Source organism: Amblyomma americanum, chromosome 5 (assembly GCF_052857255.1).
Source record: "Amblyomma americanum isolate KBUSLIRL-KWMA chromosome 5, ASM5285725v1, whole genome shotgun sequence".
NCBI classification, from domain to species: domain Eukaryota; kingdom Metazoa; phylum Arthropoda; class Arachnida; order Ixodida; family Ixodidae; genus Amblyomma; species Amblyomma americanum.
Window position 1 is genome coordinate 31,749,624 of NC_135501.1, and position 17,994 is coordinate 31,767,617.

Sequence of the window (17,994 nt, forward strand, 5' to 3'; positions counted from 1 at the left end):
AATGTCTCAAGATAATTTTTTGGCTGTGTAGGTGTTACAGGTGCATTTTTCGAGTCTTTGCAGACAGAAAGACAGACATTGAGGCTACTACAGCACTGTCATTCAGGGTGTGTACAATGAGGAATTGTGTGAAGTGGTAAGAGTCACTGCCAGTCTTATCGAGAAGGACATCAGTTCGGGATATTGTCAGGTACCGATCAGGCTTATTTGATGTCAATGTATCCATATGATATGTGTATGTTGATGGCTCCTAGCAAGTCACCTATGTTTCACCGTCTTAGGCACAGGAAGGTCCCGAAGCCCCCCTCCCCCACCCCACCGAGTAGACAGACAGGGAGCCCGTTGGCTGGGGCTTGACCACGACCCCGACCGCCACCGTTCAGTTTCTACACTCCACCTTTCAGCCTTTCACCGCGGTACGGATTACTGCTTCGGTATAGAGGCTCAGGGTCCGTGGCAGCGCTAAGCACCACCAGCTTGAGATTAAAGGAGCCCTTGCTACCTCGTAGCTTAGCAGTCATGTTAATGACACCGCACATGTTAAACGCGCATATGCTTTTTTTGGGCTGCAATATTCTAAACCATATACAGCATTCTCAACACCTTACATAGACCTGCACATGAAAGATTGTCCACTATAAGTGGCTACAAAAATGGGAGCTGTCAGAATTGGTGACTCTACCTCGTAGCCTCGGACATCAAACATGAAGTACTTATTTAGTTTCACGTTATATTTTTATATTTCGTTTTGCACAAAGAGTCCCACAGTTAACTTCTTCGAGAGTGCGTTCCGCGCACATTTATTGTCCTCGCCTAATAAAGGCTGCCGCGGTAGCTCAGTGGTTATGGTGCTCAGCTGCTGACCCGAAAGACGCGGGTTCGATCCCGGCCGCGGCGGTCGAATTTCAATGGAGACAAAATTCTAGAGGCCCGTGTACTGTGCGATGTCAGTGCACATCAAAGAACCCCAGGTGGTCGAAATTCCCGGAGCCCTTCACTGCGGCGTCTATCATAGCCTGAATCGCTTTGGGAATAAAATCCCCAGAAACCAAACCAAACCTAATAAAGATATTAGGGCAAGCGCGAGCCTCTCGATTTTGCATGTCCCACAGTCTATGGTGTCTTAGAGGCTATGACGTTTATTAAGTCCCGTTCAGACTACTATGAAAATCCAGCGAGTGAGACATATTCGTTCGTTGGAAAAAAAGTAGGAGAATGTTATGCACTTACAGTCGCACCGGCAGAAGCGTCGATGTTTCTTGCTTTTCCTTGAATACAACGACATCTCGCAGCAGTCTATTTTTTCGTTCTTTCAGCGAATCGACACGGTTTGTTAGGCATAGTATCAGCAGAATGGTCAAACAAAATGAGAATATGGCAAATTTATCACTAATACTTGTATCATAACTGCAGCGAAGAAACACGTTCATAGGGAAGAAACGCACAACACACGGACAAACGTTGCACTCGCAACTGGCTTTATTAGTATACCAGGGCATGCTGAATATAAAGGTATTTTGCGCCTGCGCGCCACAGAAAGAAACATGCAATCACGTGCCAAAGTAAAGCCGGAAACATCTTATCTTTTTATTTATTTACAAATACTGTGGTCTCAACGAGACCAAGCCGGTGGGCATGTAGTACAACATTTTCTCCCGATTAACATCAATTATAAATAAGCTCTTGCATTTAACATGTGAAAGAGAACGAAACATTGGAAGAGAACAAAAGTGAACAAGCACGCATTTTACTTATGTAGAATGATTTTTACGTAATCTCACAGAAATGAACTTGCATACGCTATCCCTCAGAATAATGAGAACCTGATAAAATTACGGGAAAAAAACGTGACAGATTGTAACGACGCAAATTACAGCAGCAGCGCCTGGTCAAAATTATCAGTGGAAAAAATTTCAGAGGTGGAGACCATTCCACTGAATAACTGTGCGAGGAAAAAAAGAATATTTATGCCAGTTAGTACTGGCATGGAAAGGCAGCAAATTGTGAGCGTGATGGTGCCTTGACACGCGTGGCAGGTAACGTTGAATATATGGCCGTCCATTAAATTGTAGCGACTTGTCATACATCGTGAAAAGAAATTTATGTCATGCTATAGTTCTTCGCAATTCTAAGGTAGAGATATGGTTGTCAGCCATGAGTTGTGACGGGGAATCGGTGGGCCTTAACTTGTTAAAAATGTACCTCACTGCTCGCCTCTGAACCATTTCAAGTTTATGTTTATGCTTTAGATGAAAGGGATCCCATACTATGAATGCATACTCTAATTTCGGCATTACGTAAGTTCTGTAGGCTAGCTTTTTCAAATCAGGAGGTGCTGTTTTCAGCTTATGACGCAGAAAGCCGAGTTTTCGGGAAGCGGATGCGCAAATGTTATCAATGTGTTTGGACCATGAGAGCCCGCAAGGGCACCTAGTGTTTCAAGGTGATGGTGCTTGGCGCCACCACGGACCCTTAGCCCCCATACCCAAGCTGTCATCCGCACCGTGGCGATAGGTCGTAAGGTAAAGGGTAGAAACCATGAACGGTGGCGGTCGGGGCCATGGTCAAGCCCCGGCCAACGGGCTCCACGTTTGTTTACCAGACTGGGGGCTCCGGAACCTTCCTGTGAATAAGACGGTGAATCACAGGCGACATTTAGGAACCGTCAGTATATCTATAGCGCATGAGTACCTGTTCTTCAAAAAAACCTGCTCGGTCCCTGAAAAGGAACCGCACCGATGAAACATTCACCAGTACCCGACCTGACGTTGACCACTTTCCTCACTTCTTAGTGATACACTCCCTGACAGATAATGACCCCGTTTAAGCGAAGTGTGTTTTCGTTATCGCTCGAACCCTTGAGAAACTGATTGGAAAAAGTACAAAGCAATGAAGCTCTCATCTCGTGATCTTCTTGTTGAAGTGTCCCAGAAAGACCAATGTGACATCCTTCTGACGCAAAGGCAGTTTTCTCACCTCCTGGTGAACATCACTCCCCACCGGAAGCTAAACACTGTGCAAGGTGTCATATCAGAACGTGATCTGATCCAAGAAACAGAAGCTGACCCATTGGAAGGCTTCCGAGATCAAGGTGTCATTGTCCTTCGTCGCATCACCATAAGGCGGAATGATGAAGAGGTGGTGACACCCCACATCGTCTTGACCTTTGGACTGTCCCGTCTTCCAGACATTGTAAATGCAAAGTTTATCCACTGCAAAGTCCGTCCATATATCCCCAACCCGAGAAGATATTTAAATTGCCAAAAATACGGATACGGATCAAAAATGTGCCGGGGAAAACTCACATGTGCGAAGTGCGGCGCCCACGAGCATCCAACTGACAACTGCAGTGCCGCTCAAGTAGAGTGTCCAAACTTCCACGGGCCACATGCCGCCTACTTGCGATCAAGCCAGAAATTTCAAAACGAGAAAAAAATAATACGCCTGGAAGTAACAGAAAACATCACATTCTCGGAAGCCCGGAAAGAGCTCTCGCTTCTCTTCGAAAGATCCTACGCTGACGCATCATGCCGGGGGGCCGGGAGGCGTCTCGTCTCAGTGGACACGCAATTCAGCATCGCTGATGCGCGTCCACTACAGCCCCTCACTACGGCCCCTCCGGCTGCCCCAGACTTCCATGTCCCAGAGGTCAACTTTTCGCAAACCTCTGGGAAAACACAGACAAATGAAAGGGAATCTCTCAATCTTGAAAAATCCACGTCTGCTTCCGCGTCTCCACCGGAAGCAATGGACATGACAGCGGGACCCTCAGCGTCGGAGGCGCTGAGGGAGGCCCCCATTGAAAGGCGGAGTCTTCTAGACAGCCGTAAACCGAAAAGCCATCCGCCGGTCAAACCGACTGATAAAGGCCGCGACATCTAAGTAACTCCCACTAATCTTCGCTTCCTCACCAAGGACTATGGCTTTGAAGAGCATTATCAAATGGATCTGCCGAGGTCCTCTTAAGAACCTGGATGACATATATGAAATACTCGCGGAGTATCAACCAAACATACTTTGTCTACATGAAACGCACTTAAACACAACACACACAAACTATCTAAAGAAGTACCCAGTATACCGGAAGGACAGGCAAGGCAGTGTGCACTCATCAGGTGGCGTTGCCATTGTGGTGCAGAATTCAATTGCCTCAAAATGTCTTCCACTGGCGACTGATTTAGAAGTGGCAATACGAGCCCTAACTTTTGGCAGAGTAATAACCATATGTTTCCTATATATCTCACCAGATCATGGGCTGTCGACTGGTCAACTCGAAAGAACTCATTGTTCAGCTTCCCGAGCCGTTCCTGTTGGTTGGTGATTTTAACGCACACCACACATTATGGGGAGGTACCAGAACAGATTCTCGAGGAGCGCTAATGGAAAAATTCCTGCTGTCATCCTACTCATGCATATTAAGTAAAAAAGAACCAACATACTTTATTCAACACACAGCTCATACACAGAGATCGACCTTCCTATTGGCTCTCCATACCTCTTGGCAGCTACTGAGTGGGCTGTTATTGAAAATCTGTCTGGAAATGATCACTTTCCCATTTCCTTAAAATATGCAGAAAATATCAACGCGAGGGTAAACAACCCTACGAAGTTTAAAGAACAGATGGCTTATTGGGAGATGTTCCGGGAACTGTCAGCATTGCCCTGTTCATCAATTACATAACTAGGCATAGATGAATTTCAATCCTTAATCGCAATGCATATAATAGACGCTGCCCAGAAATCCTTCCCTCAGACATCAAACCAGAAAACAAACGAAGACCGTGGTGGAATGCGCAGTGCAGGAAAGCTCGTCAGGACTAAAATAATGCATGGTCAAAATTCCGCCGTTATCCTTCAATTCACAACTTGATAAACTTTAAGCGCGCTAAAGCAAATGGCAGGCGTACTCGCAGTATATCTATACGGGAAATTTGGCAATGAATTCTCTCGTCTGTAAATTCAAACAAAGATACTGTCAGGACTCGGTAGAACCCCGAGGAGAGCTGAAGGTAAAACGGTTTACTGGTTAACCAGAAAAAGTCCCTACGCACTTCAGCTTCTTCTTCTTCTTCCCTCGCGCTCGTAGACCAAGTCTTCATTTTTGGCGTCTTCTTGCATGCGGCATTTGCCCCCCTCATCAGGAAGCATCGTCTCGGTGGTAACGAAAGGAAGTAGGAGGTCAAGATCGGTCCGAGTAGTACGGATTCATACGTACAACATGGACGACGTCGACTTGTTGCTGGCGTCGCTTGGATGTCGATAACCCGTCCGGCACCACCTCATACGTGAGGTCGGTTAAACGTCGCAGCACAACATAGGGCCCGAAGTACCACCGCAATAATTTTTCGGCGAGTCCACGACGGCGAATAGGTGTCCAGACCCACACTTTGTCGCCATGTCCATACATGCATGTCTGTGGCGAAGATTGCAGCGTCGTGCGTCAGCCTCCTGCTCAGTTCTGATGCGCACACGCGCTAGTTGGCGAGCTTCCTCTGCGCGCTGTGCGAATTCCTCGGCGTCCTGATCGACATCGTCGCCGCCGGCATTCGGGAGCAGCATGGCATCTAGCATAGTTGTCACTGGTCGGCCATGAAGAAGGCTGAAAGTCGGGATGCGAGTGGTGTCTTGTTGTGCCGTATTGTAGGCGAACGTGACGTAGGGAAGAATTTCGTCCCAATTCTAGTGGTCTACGTCCACGTACATACAGAGCATGTCTGCGATTGTCTTACGGAGGCGTTCCGTCAGTCCATTGGTTTGGGGGTCATAGGCCGTCGCTTTACGATGACTGGTACCGCTGAGGCGGAGAACGGTTTCCAAAAGCTCGGCCGTAAAGGCAATTCCTCGGTCAGTTATACTGAGTGCCGGAGCGCCATGCCTGAGGACAATGTTCTCAACGAAGAACCGAGCTGCTTCGGTGGCGGTACTCCTGGGCAGAGCCTTTGTCTCCGCGTAGCGAGTTAGATAATCGGTGGCGACAATTATTCATTTATTCCCGGCAGTAGACGTCGGAAATGGTCCCAGGAGGTCCATGCCAATTTGATTGGAATGTGTCTTTGGCACTTGAAGAGGGTGGAGTAGACCGGCTGGTTTTTCAGGGGGTGATTTACCACGTTGGCAGTCTACGCACGTCCGCACATAGTGCTTCACTGTCGCCGGTAGTTTCGGCCAGTAGTATCCGCGCTGTACTCTAGCCAACGTGCGGGTGTAGCCTAGGTGGCCGGCGGTGGGCTCATCGTGACACGCTTGCAAGATATCCGTGCGAAGAGCTGTTGGGACGACGAGTAGATGACTGTTCCCCCCCAGGACGAAAGTTCTTCTTGTAAATTACGTCGTTGCGAAGAAAGAATGACCATAGGCTGCGGGCGAAAATCTTAGGCACATCCGTAGTTCGCTTCTCCAAGAAACCTATAAGAGGGATCAATTCCTGGTCCTCTGTCTGCTGTTGGGCAAGAGTTGCGTCATCTATGACTCCTAAAAAAGCAGTGTCTTCGGTCAATGTGGAGGGTCCGACTGGTGCTCGCGAAAGGCAGTCAGCATCCGCATGCTTCTTTCCGGATTTGTAAATAACCGTCATGTCGAACTCTTGTAACCGAAGGCTCCAACGCGCGAGTCTTCCTCAAGGGTCCTTTAAGTTCGTCAGCCAACAGAGAGAGTGATGTTCGCTAACGACTTGAAAGGGGCGAGCGTACAAGTAAGGGCGGAATTTCATAACCCCCCATACAACTGCAAGGCATTCTTTTTCTGTTGCCGAGTAGTTCTTTTCAGCTTTAGGCGGAGTCCTGCTGGCATAAGCAATCACTTTTTCCACACCATCCTGGCGCTGCATCAATAAAGCACCTAAACCCACATTGCTTGCATCGGTATGAAGCAGGGTAGGGGCGTTGTCATCAAAGTGCGCCAGGACAGGTGGCGTCTGTAGGCGTCTCCGGAGTTCATTAAAAGCCTGGTGCTCTTCACCCCACCGAAAAACAGCGTTGTCACGTGTCAGTGAAGTTAATGGCCAGGCAATTGTGAGAAGCCAGCAATAAATCGACGGTAATAGGCGCAAAGCCCCAGGAAGCGCCTAAGCGTCTTTTTTTTCGTAGGTGTTGGGAACTTGGCGACTGCGGAGAGCTTTTCGGGATCAGGCCGGACACCTTCTTGGCTAACAACGTGTTGTAAGAATTGCAGCTCCTCGTAACCAAAGTGGCACATCTAGTGTTTTAGTGTGAGGCCCGCAGATCGTATGGCCTGAAAAACAGCTACCAAACGGCGTAGATGCTCCTCGAAGGTTGCCGAAAACATGATCACGCCATCAAGATACACCAGGCATGTTTGCCACTTGAGTCCTGAGAGCACAGTGTCCATCAGCCTCTGAAATGTTGCTGGTGCCGAGCATAAACCGAATGGAAGAACCTTAAACTCATACAATCCGTCAGGATTGATGAATGCTGTCTTCTCCCGATCCCTCTCATCTACTTCAATTTGCCAATATCCACTTTTCAAATTCATTGAAGAGAAGTAACGTGCATTTCGTAGCCGATCAAGGGTATCATGGATGCGAGGGAGAGGGTACACGTCTTTTTCGGTCACTTGATTGAGCTTGCGATAGTCAATGCAAAATCGTAAGCTGCCGTCCTTTTTTTTAACAAGTACCACGGCACGGGGGAAGCCCAGGGACTCTTTGACGGCTGAATAACGTCGTCTCGAAGCATTTCGGCCACCTGACGCTGAATAGCCTCGCGCTTTTTCGGAGCCACACGGTAAGGATTTTGTCGAATCGGGCGAACCGCGTCATCCGTGAAATGCGATGTTTGGTCAAAGGTGTTTGGCCAACCCGCGATTCTGAACCAAAAGTCTCGAAAGTGATCTATGAGATCCAAAAGACGTTCCCGTTCTGAAGACGACAGATTTGGGCTCACATCGACTATGGGTGCGGGCGCCTTGCTCACTGATCCTTCCAGTTGCCGCACGAAATAGTCTTGGTCACTTGGGACGCTATCGAAGAAGGCCACAGTTGTGCCTTTCGGAATTTGCCGACGCTGGTCGCTGAAGTTTGTCAGCAGCACTTCGGCGTGCCCATTGGTCAAACTGACTTGTCATCGAGCTATAGAAACACATCGGATGAGTATTAGGTTGACAGCCCGTTCGGCTACGCCATCGCCGGTATGCGCCACGTCGCATTTCATTCAACAAGAGAGCAAGATCGCGGAGGTAATGTCACCCCTTCATGGGCAACTCGTAAGGGCATCAGTGGTACTTGCGCATAACCAAGGTCTCCATGATTTTTAGTGAAGGCAACGACGTTGTCCCGAAAGCTGATCACAGCCCCATGAAGGCGCAGAAAGTCCATGCCCAAGATGAGGTCTTTGCAACAGTCTGAGACGATAACGAAGCTGCCAACGAACACTGAGTTTCCAATTCCTATGCGGCCAGTGCACTTCCCAGTCGGTGCCAGTAGCTGACCCCCAGCACTTCTTATTACTGGCCCAGTCCATTCGGTTTTTACTTTGCGCAGCTTGTCAGCCAGTTTTTGACTAACGATTGAAAAATCCGCCCCGGTATCCACCAGAGCGTGTACCTCCAGCCCATCAATGCAAACGGCGAGGTCAGCGCTAACAACGTCGTCTGAATTGCTCGTCTCTCTCGGCATTTGCGGCGGAAGTGCGGTAAGGTCGGCGCTGTCATTTTCGTCGTCAGGGCAGCTTATCTGGTTCGGCATGTTCGGCGCTAATGTAGGCTGCATTTTCGGTGGTAGTGCGGCAGCGTCAATGTGAAGAAAGGCGTCACAGTCATGGGTTGCGGTCGGCAGTTGCGGCGGTAGTGAGGGCTTTGAAACTTTTCTACTGGTTGCAACCTCCCCTCGCGAGGTTGCGGCGAGGGCTCGGGGTCCGCCGTCCGCTAACGTCACCGACGTAGGGGTGGGAGGTGCCAAGGCTTGGAAGGCCCGGCGAACTTTGACGTTCGAAGAGTCGCCCGGTAGATGGTTGTACTCCGTGGAAAGGCCTAGACGTCGGCGGATAGCGCGATGAACAGGCGTGTCGATGTCCGGGACTCGCTGTGGACGGCCGGAAGGAGTCCTGTGCATACCCAGCACCTCTACCAGTGTCTGGACTCGGTAGATCCCCGAGGAGAGCTGAAGGTAAAACGGTTTACTGGTTAACCAGAAAAAGTCCCTGCGCACTTCAGCTTCTTCTTCTTGCCTCGCGCTCGTAGACCAAGTCTTCATCTTTGGCGTCTTCTTGCATGCGGCAATACACATAAAGTGTAAAGAAGACTAAAAGCACTTAAAGGGCATAGTTCACACCTAATTCCTCTTGTTAGCACTGCTAGTGATACATTGGAGCACCAAGCAGATGCATTAGGCAAACACTTCGAATACACTTATAGCTCAGCACATTATACAGCTTCCTTCTTGAGATACAAACTAGCCGAGGAGCGCGAGCCTGTTCACAATAATAAAATGCCATCAGTAGGAGGATACAATAGCCCGTTTACTTTACAAGAGTTGAAAGTTGCTTAAGGCACTTGTGGGAACTAACAGCAGCAGGCCCTGACCGGGTTACATATGGAATGCTCAAGCACTATCATGAAGAAACCCTTGAAACTATCTTGTGCTTGTTTAATAAGATATGCGCTGCTGGACGTCTTTCAAAAAGCCTGGAAAAAATCGATCATTATCCCGGTATTAAAGCAAGGCAAAGAAGCCACACTTGCGGCCAGTTATCGGTCAATTGCCCTTAACAGCCGCTTATGTAAGCTCTTTGAAAAAATGGTAAATCGTCGCCTTGTGCATTTTCATGAAATGAACGGTCTTCTTGACCAGCACCAAGCTGGATTTAAAACAAAGCAGTCAACCACTGACAACTCGGTGCCTTCGAATCTCACGTAAGGGACGCCTTCGTGCATAAACAGCACTGTTTATCTATTTCCTTTGATTTAGAGAAAGCTTACGATACCGCATGGTGCTAAGGTATAATCCGTGACCTGTTTGTCTTTGGTATCTCACGAAATATGCTGTCCGCCATTCAAAGTTATCTTTCTGAACGAACATTCAAGGTCCGTGTAGGGAACTCGTTATCCACGCAGTTTATACAAGAGAATGATGTCCCTCAAGGCGGCGCTCTTAGCTGCAATTTTTTTTGTAGTGAAAATGAATTAATGAAAGTGCGTCTTGCCAGAGCTATATCCTACTCTGTTTATGTCGACGATGTGCAAATAAGTTACAAGTCAGAATTTGGCCATATGTGAGCGGCAATTTCAAGTAGGAGTAAAAAAAGTAGCAAAGTGGCCAGACCAAAACGGATTTAAACTCAATCCATCAAAGACTGTAAGCGTATTCTTCACAAAAAAGCGTGGTGTAAGACCTAAACCCGACATTACACTTAACGGGCAGAGTATTGCTATCCAAAAAGAGCACAAATTTCTTGGCGTCAAAGTCGACGAAAAACCTACATTCATCAAACACATTATGCACCTTAGACTTTTAAATGCATAAAATCAGTGAACCTTTTAAAAATCCTGTCCCACCAGTCTTGGGGTACAGATCGCGACAGCCTGCTGAGTCTTCTAAATAGTGTAGTTCTATCACGTATAGACTATGGCTCAGGAGTGTACGAATCAGCACGAAAAAGCTCCTTAAAAATGCTCGACGCTGTGTACCACCTTGGTCTGCGGTTGGCTACTGGTGCTTTCCATACAAGCCCAATTGCGAGTTTGTACATTGAGGCGGACCGATGGTCACTTGAACGACGACGGAAATACACAAGTATAACGTATGCTACGAAGGTATTATCTCATGCTGATCATCCAAGCAATGCGCTGTTGTGAAACCAAACCAGTAAACTTCTCTTTTCAAACCGACCGTCTGAAACCCCACCTTTACCCATTAGAGTCGCCACACTTGTCCAAGACATGGACATGCGCTTCTTTCCTCCGTCTCCAAGTTTTCAGTGTAGGTCCTGTTAGCACACGTTGTTTAATAGACATGGACATACCAGTCTCCAACATTCTGGTAACTTCTAAAGACATAATTGCTCCCTAGCAAGTGTATACAATTGACTGCGACACATCTTTTCGTCAGGTTGGTAAGAATGGGCCACCAATTGGCATAAAACAGCATTTCCGGTCCCTACAAGCAAACTACCAGTGCACAGAATTCTACACTGATGCCTCAAAGACATCCTCAGTTTCATGTGCAGTGCACAGCTGTCAATTTTCTGAATTAAATACAATGAATAGACACACAAGCATATTTACTGCGCAACGCCATGGTATTCTGGTGGCTGTTAGATTCATCCTGAAAAAGAAAGTCCCAAGCTCTACTTTATACTCATTCCTTAAGGGTGATTATAGGCCTGCCTTCTGGGAAACCCTGTAAAAACCCTGTAATGAATTCCCTCTTGAAATGCTTTATGTCTGCACACACATTGAACCTTAAAATTACGGTATACTGGGTACCAGCTCACGGTGGAATAGACGGAAATGAAGAGGCTGACAGACTTGCATCATCAATTGCCCAACTGAGCAGGATGGGTATAAAACAACTTAGATACCAGGACCTCAGGCTATATATTAAGACTGCACTTCGCAAAGAGTGGCAGCAGGATTGGGATCGACAAACAAACAACAAACTGCACACAATAAAACCACGGATTGGGAGGTATGCAACAGAAAAACAAAATAGATTCAAAGAAGTCGCTCTCTGCAGCCAGAGGATAGGACATACATACATCACACACTCACATCTTTTACAGGATACTCCGGCACCACAATGCGCGAGATGTGGAGTGCACCTCTCAAAGTCCACACATTAATCATATGCCCCAGACTGGATATGCAAAGACGACAGCACTTTCCTGAACTTCACACATTTAAAGTACCAATGCGCCCTTCATTATTTTTGGGTGATCACCGCATGTTCTCATTGGATAGTTTTTAAATATTAGACTGATGTAGGTTTTTAAGAGAGATTTCATATTCAAAGTAACCTCAGCACCTCCTCATTGATGAGGAGAGTGCTGAGCTCACCCTTAGCTGCCAGACGCCTCGCCACTCTTGCTCAAGCAAGGACTGTGGTTGAGGCTACCTGGCTTCGTCGTTCAGATATAGCTCCTCTTAGAACAATTTTAGGAAGTATACATCATTTTAAGCCATTCCATAAGATTGTTAAGAACCCTCTTCAGACTCTATAATCATGCACATACTTCTCTTAGGCCCTATACACCTGGTTTTAATGTTATCATCTGTACACATTTTAGCCCGAGGCTACCAAGAACCTCGTGTTTGGCGCTCTTTAGCCTTGCCCTTGCGCCATAAAAACCTGGCATCATCATCATCATGGACCACGAGAGAGTGTTTGCAAACGTTACGCCTAGGTATTTGTATTCTTTGACTTCCTTTATTTCAGTATTATTGATGCAATATGAAAATGAAATTGCCTGTTTTTGTTCGTGACGCGAAGTAAGACCGTTTTTACAGTGTTTTGGGTCATAGACCAAGCCTTGCTCTATTCATTAAGTGCGGCTAAACTATTGTGTAACTGAAGTTGGTCGTCACGGCCTGTAACCTGTTTAAATAGCAGACAATCGTCCGCGAACAACCTGATGTTAACATGAGGATGAACGGTACTAGTTATATCATTAACATGGATTAAGAAAATATTTGGTCCCAGTACGCTTCCTTGAGGCACTCCGGACGAAACCGGTAACACATTGGAGGTATGGCCATTGAAATCCACGAACTGATTGCGGTTGGAGAGGTAACCTCTTATCCAGTTTATGATGAATGCAGGAAGACAAAAATTAGTAAGATTTTCAAGAAGAGTACACGTTGACAAACACCTCCGAAATCCATGCTGAAATGGAGAGAGTAAGTTGTTAGCTTCAAGAAAATTTGTTATGTAGTGAGCGATGATATGTTCTAGTGTTCTGCAGCTCGTAGATGTCAGTGAAATTGGGCGGTAGTTTTCCACAAGCTGGCGGTCACCTTTTTTGTGGACTGCTATTACACGGGCCACACGCCAATCGTCAGGTAAAGTTGCCGTGCTAATAGATAAAGAGAAGATAGCTGTTAAAGTGTGTGCAATAGGCTCGGCGTAACGATGAAGGAAGGAATTCGGTATGCCATCTGGGCCTTCAGACGATTTTTGTTTAACTTTTAGCAATAATGAAAACACACCCTCAAAAGATATGAAGTCTGACACTTGGTAACAAGAGGACGAAGCCTCTGTGACACTATCAACCTGGTTAAATACAGAATGAAAGCTTTCATTATGTTTGAAATTTCCTGTGGATCAGCAACCACATTATCGTGCTGCTTTATTTCTTGCAAGTGAGTGCTCTTATTTCGAAGGTATCTCCAAAATTTATCAGGGCTAGTTTTTATATATTTCGACAAGGTACTGGAAAAATATTTCTGTCGGGCTAGCAATAATGGATCAGAAAGCTCGGTTTGCAGTTGTCGAATATCTACGGGGTTTCTGTTCTTCCGCTTTTTTGCGCGTTTTAGCCTATGCTATAAATGTATAATTTTTCTGTCAACCCATGGGTTTGTTCGCTGTGTTTTAATGAATTTGATCGGAACAAAGGCATCGATGCAGTATTTACAGCAAGTTACAAACGCCTGCCATAGTGAAGTAATGTCAGTTTTTCGTAAGTTGTCAACCAGCTTCCATAGTTCAAGGACGGATTGATCATTGGCATGACTGAAGTCTTTAAGAGTTTTATAACCTTTAATGTACTTTTTCTTGCAGTTATCAAGGCTGGAACTGAACAGCACAAGCTTGTGGTAAGATATTCTCTCCTCCACGCAAACCTCGAACTCTGTAATATTCTTGCTAACAAATACAAGATCCAATATTGAGCCAATGTCACCATTATCGCGCGTGGTTTCAAGTATGACTTGTTTTAAGTCGCATGCAAGTATTACGTCGAAAACAGGGCTATCAACAAGCTGTATTTCAGGCCTATGTAGCCAGTCCACTGCAGGTAGGTTAAAACCACCCGCCATAATATGTTGCTGGGTTTGCAGTGCAAGCATGTATTCATGTACTGTGATCAAGAACTCGGGAGGGGATGGCAGTGGCCTTTAAACTGCACATACCAGAACTACGTGTCCCCAACAGTTATTCTTAACAAATATACTTTCATGGTTATCAATCTGAGAAAGTATTTCGGAGGTAATTGTGCTTTTTAAAATGACAGCAATATCACCGCCTCTTGATCCACGATCCCAGCGAAATATCTTATGCGATGATGATACCAGTATTTCGTCGCTAACACCATCATGCAGCCACGTTTCTGTGGCAGTTGTAATGTGTGGGTCGTACTTTAGGAGAAGGAATTCAAACTGTTCTGCCTTATTTACTACACTTCGAGCATTGAAATTTAGAACTCTCAGATTTTTAGAAACGACACAGGTAATGTGTCATTCGTTATCAGAAGTTTGGCGTTTGCGGTTAATGGCAATTCGCTGATTTCGATTACCATCCCAAGCATAGAAGCAGCAATATATTTTCTGTTTATCATTGATAAGAAAAGCACGTTTCCCGCTGTCGACATCTGGTGTAGCAGTTTCCCATAGAAGTTTACGTTTTCTCGGAGTTTTGTTGCTGTAGTCATTCTGAATAGATATACCGCTACCTTTTAGCTTACGTACGTTGCAAAAAACAGCCTCTTTTTCTAAATGATCCCGAAAATATACAATAACAGGCCTTTTTCCTGGCTGTCTTCCAAGACGGTGAATACGTGCGACAGACCTGCAGGATTGTTGCAGTTTTTCTAAAAATATGTCACCGATGACAGCTTTACGCAATCCCTTATCATCTTCCTGATCTTGCTCTTTGGCGCCGAAGACAATTAAGTTTGATCGGCGACTGCGGTCTTCGAGATCAGTCAGCTTTTCATGCTGTTTGCTAACTTCCGGATTTAAAGCTATAACTTTGTCTTCTAATGCTTGAATTTGGGAGGTTTTCACGCCAATTTCTAGCAGCAACTTGTCAGTTAGATTCAGTCGAGTGTTAACAGTGGTAATAGCTTGTTCATTTGATGTAAGACGCTCCCGTATACCAGCTAGTTCAGTTAATATGTTTGTCTGCCCCATCTGAAGGTTAGCAAACATCTCTTCAACTGTGGGGCCAGAATGTTTTTCGATGTCACCTCAAACAAGCAATTTACACATACAGAAACAATTGTAAGCAATTGACATGCATGTCCGTGGTTACGGCAAAACCAAAAATGTAACATCATTACTGCGAATAGTAAACAGGCAAACTGACCTGGGTAGGCAATACAAATTGGTGAGCGACATGATCCCTCTGGTTTCCCCGTGCCTACTGGCGAAGAACTGTTCTGGACGGTCTTTTATAGGGCATCCCGATGCAGTAGCTGATTTCACGCGCGCATCGTAGCGCACTTTATGGTCGGCAGGTGGCAGAAGGCGAGGAAAATGGAGGTGGTAGTCTTCCACGTCACGCACGAAGAGCAGTGTCGATGAGCTTGCTTTGTATGGCGAAGCGACGCTTGCAAGCAGCAAAACCTGGGGAAGCAACACAAATTGTTTGGTGAGCGACATGTTGCCTCTAGTTTCGTCGTGCCCACTGGTGAAGAACTTTTGCGGACGGTCTTTTATAGGGCATTTCGTTGCGGTAGCTGGTTTCACGTGCGTATCGTAGCGCACTTTATGGTCGGCAGGTGACAGAAGACGAGGAAAAGGGGGCGGTAGTCTTCCACGTCACGCACGAAGAGCACTGTCGATGAACTTGCTTTGTACGATGAAGCGACGCTTGCAAGCAGCAAAACCAGGGGAAGCAACACAAATTGTTTGGTGAGCGACATGATGCCTCTGGTTTCGTCGTGCCCACTGGTGAAGAACTTTTGCGGACGGTCTTTTATAGGGCATCCCGTTGCGGTAGCTGATTTCACGTGCGTATCGTAGCGCACTTTATGGTCGGCTGGTGACAGAAGACGAGGAAAAGGGGGCGGTAGTCTTCCACGTCACGCACGAAGAACACTGTCGATGAGCTTGCTTAGTACGATGAAGCTACGCTTGCAAGCAGCAAAACCTGGGGAAGCAACACAAATTGTTTCGTGAGCGACATGATCCCTCTAGTTTCGTCGTGCCCACTGGTGAAGAACCTTTGCGAACGGTCTATTACAGGGCATCCCGATGCGGTAGCTGATTTCACGTGCGTATCGTAGCACACTTTATGGTCGGCAGGTGGCAGAAGGAGAGGAAAAGGGGGCGGTGTTCTTCCACGTCACGCACGAAGAGCACTGTCGATGAGCTTGCTTTGTACGATGAAGCGACGCTTGCAAACAGCAAAACCTGGGGAAGCAACAGAAGTTGTTGAGCGACATGATCCTACTGGTTTCGCCATGCCCACACTCAGAAAAGCTCAAACTCAGATACTTGCAGAAACATTGAAGCATCGCTAATGCAGTAATCTTATATTATAGGCCTCCTGGAGTTCTCGCGTGGTTCGATCCTTGCTTTTGCTTAAAACTGGCTGTCCCGGTGGCTCAGCGGTTATGGCGCTGCGCTGCTTACCCGAAAGACGTGGGCTGAGTCCCGGCTGCGGCGGTCGAATTTCGATGGAGGAGAAATTCTAGAGGCCCGTGTACTGTGCTGTGTCAGTGCACGTTAAAGAACCCCAGGCGGTCAAATGTTTTTTTTAGCCTTTCACTACGGTGTTCCTCATTGCTGTGGTCGCTTTGGGAACTTAAGCCTCCATAAACAATAAAGCCTACTGTTCTTGCGCTGTCAAAAAGTGGCTCACATTTCGGGCATGACCCGCAATGTGCAACCAAGTGCACATTTTCTTTATTCCTTTAGTTTCTTTCGTGCTCTCGTAGCCGGTCGGTGAAACATCGGCCGGTTTAACTGACATAGGCTTCTGTCCGCACGTAAGTGGTAGTTCGTAGACCACTCCTCAAGGGCACTGCACATAAGACATATTGTGCTTTTTTTCACACCACCTTCTTCTTGTCTCTTTTACGGAGATACAAAGGCACAGTTTACAAAGCCTTACCGGAGTCGAAAACACAAGCGGCAGCCCAGACCTGTTCGCAACCTTCATGTTGTGCAACAATATGTGTAGGCAAGGGGTATCTTAGCTAGATAGCAAGGTTCTGTCAGCTGCGCTCGTGTTCGGTTTTAATGTTCTTGCCTTCACTTTTTTAGAAGGGTTTCAGCAACAACTGTCACGACCGACAAAGGGTAACCCGATGACTTGTGCTGCGTAGGAAAGCGGCAAAACTTGGTCCCCAGCGAATTCCGAGAAGTAGTTTTGCAGCCAGCAGCAAAGCGGTTAGCATTACTGTTTTTTAGGCTCCAAAGGTGTGTCACATATAATAAGGAGTCTAAAATAAAATTATGAAGGAAAGAGGAGTGAAGAAGACGACGTGGATTAACCGAAGACTAAAGAAGATGAAAAAGCATTCGGTGAGTGAAGAGAGATGACTGGTCGAGACGCATTCGGTGAGGTGCAGAAAGATGATTGGTGGAGAAGAGAAGAAGAAGACGGCGAAAAGACTTACGTGGACTAACGCCAAGGCTATAAAAGGGCGGGGGAGAGCGAGGCACGGGAGGGGGGGGGGGAAGAAAAGAGAAGCGGAGGCTCCGGCGGGTCAGTGACGCTTGGGTTGGAAGAGAGTGACGCCGACTATTGCTCCGGTGAGCTCGCGTACTACGGCTTCGCATCGTAAATTTCCTGCCGTTCCTGAGCCCGTTCCAGAGCCTCCGCTTCTCTGTTCTCTCCCCCCGTGCCTCACTCTACCTCGCCCTTTAATAGCATTGGCGTTGGTCCACGTAAGCTTTGTCGTCGTTATCTCTTTCTTCCCTCCTCCACCAATCATCTCTCTCCAGCTCAACGAATGCTTCTTCATCTTCTTTAGTCTTCGGTTAATCCACATCGTTTTCTTCTCACCTCTTTCCTTCACAATTTTATTTTAGACTCCCTATTATATGTGACAAGGTGACGGAAAGAAACTATGCGACCAACAGCAAGATGCTGCT

At 46.8% G+C, this 17,994-nt stretch overlaps 1 long non-coding RNA gene across 1 annotated transcript; it reads right to left on the reverse strand.

Annotated features, from left to right (window-relative positions):
• Positions 1-1,505: 1,505 nt before the first annotated feature.
• On the reverse strand, positions 1,506-17,715 carry LOC144134623 (uncharacterized). Its single transcript, XR_013315176.1, has 3 exons — positions 17,517-17,715; positions 15,257-16,305; positions 1,506-2,623 (listed from the first exon to the last, which is right to left on the reverse strand). It is a non-coding gene; the product is annotated as an uncharacterized LOC144134623 (long non-coding RNA).
• Between the last annotated feature and the right edge of the window lie 279 nt (positions 17,716-17,994).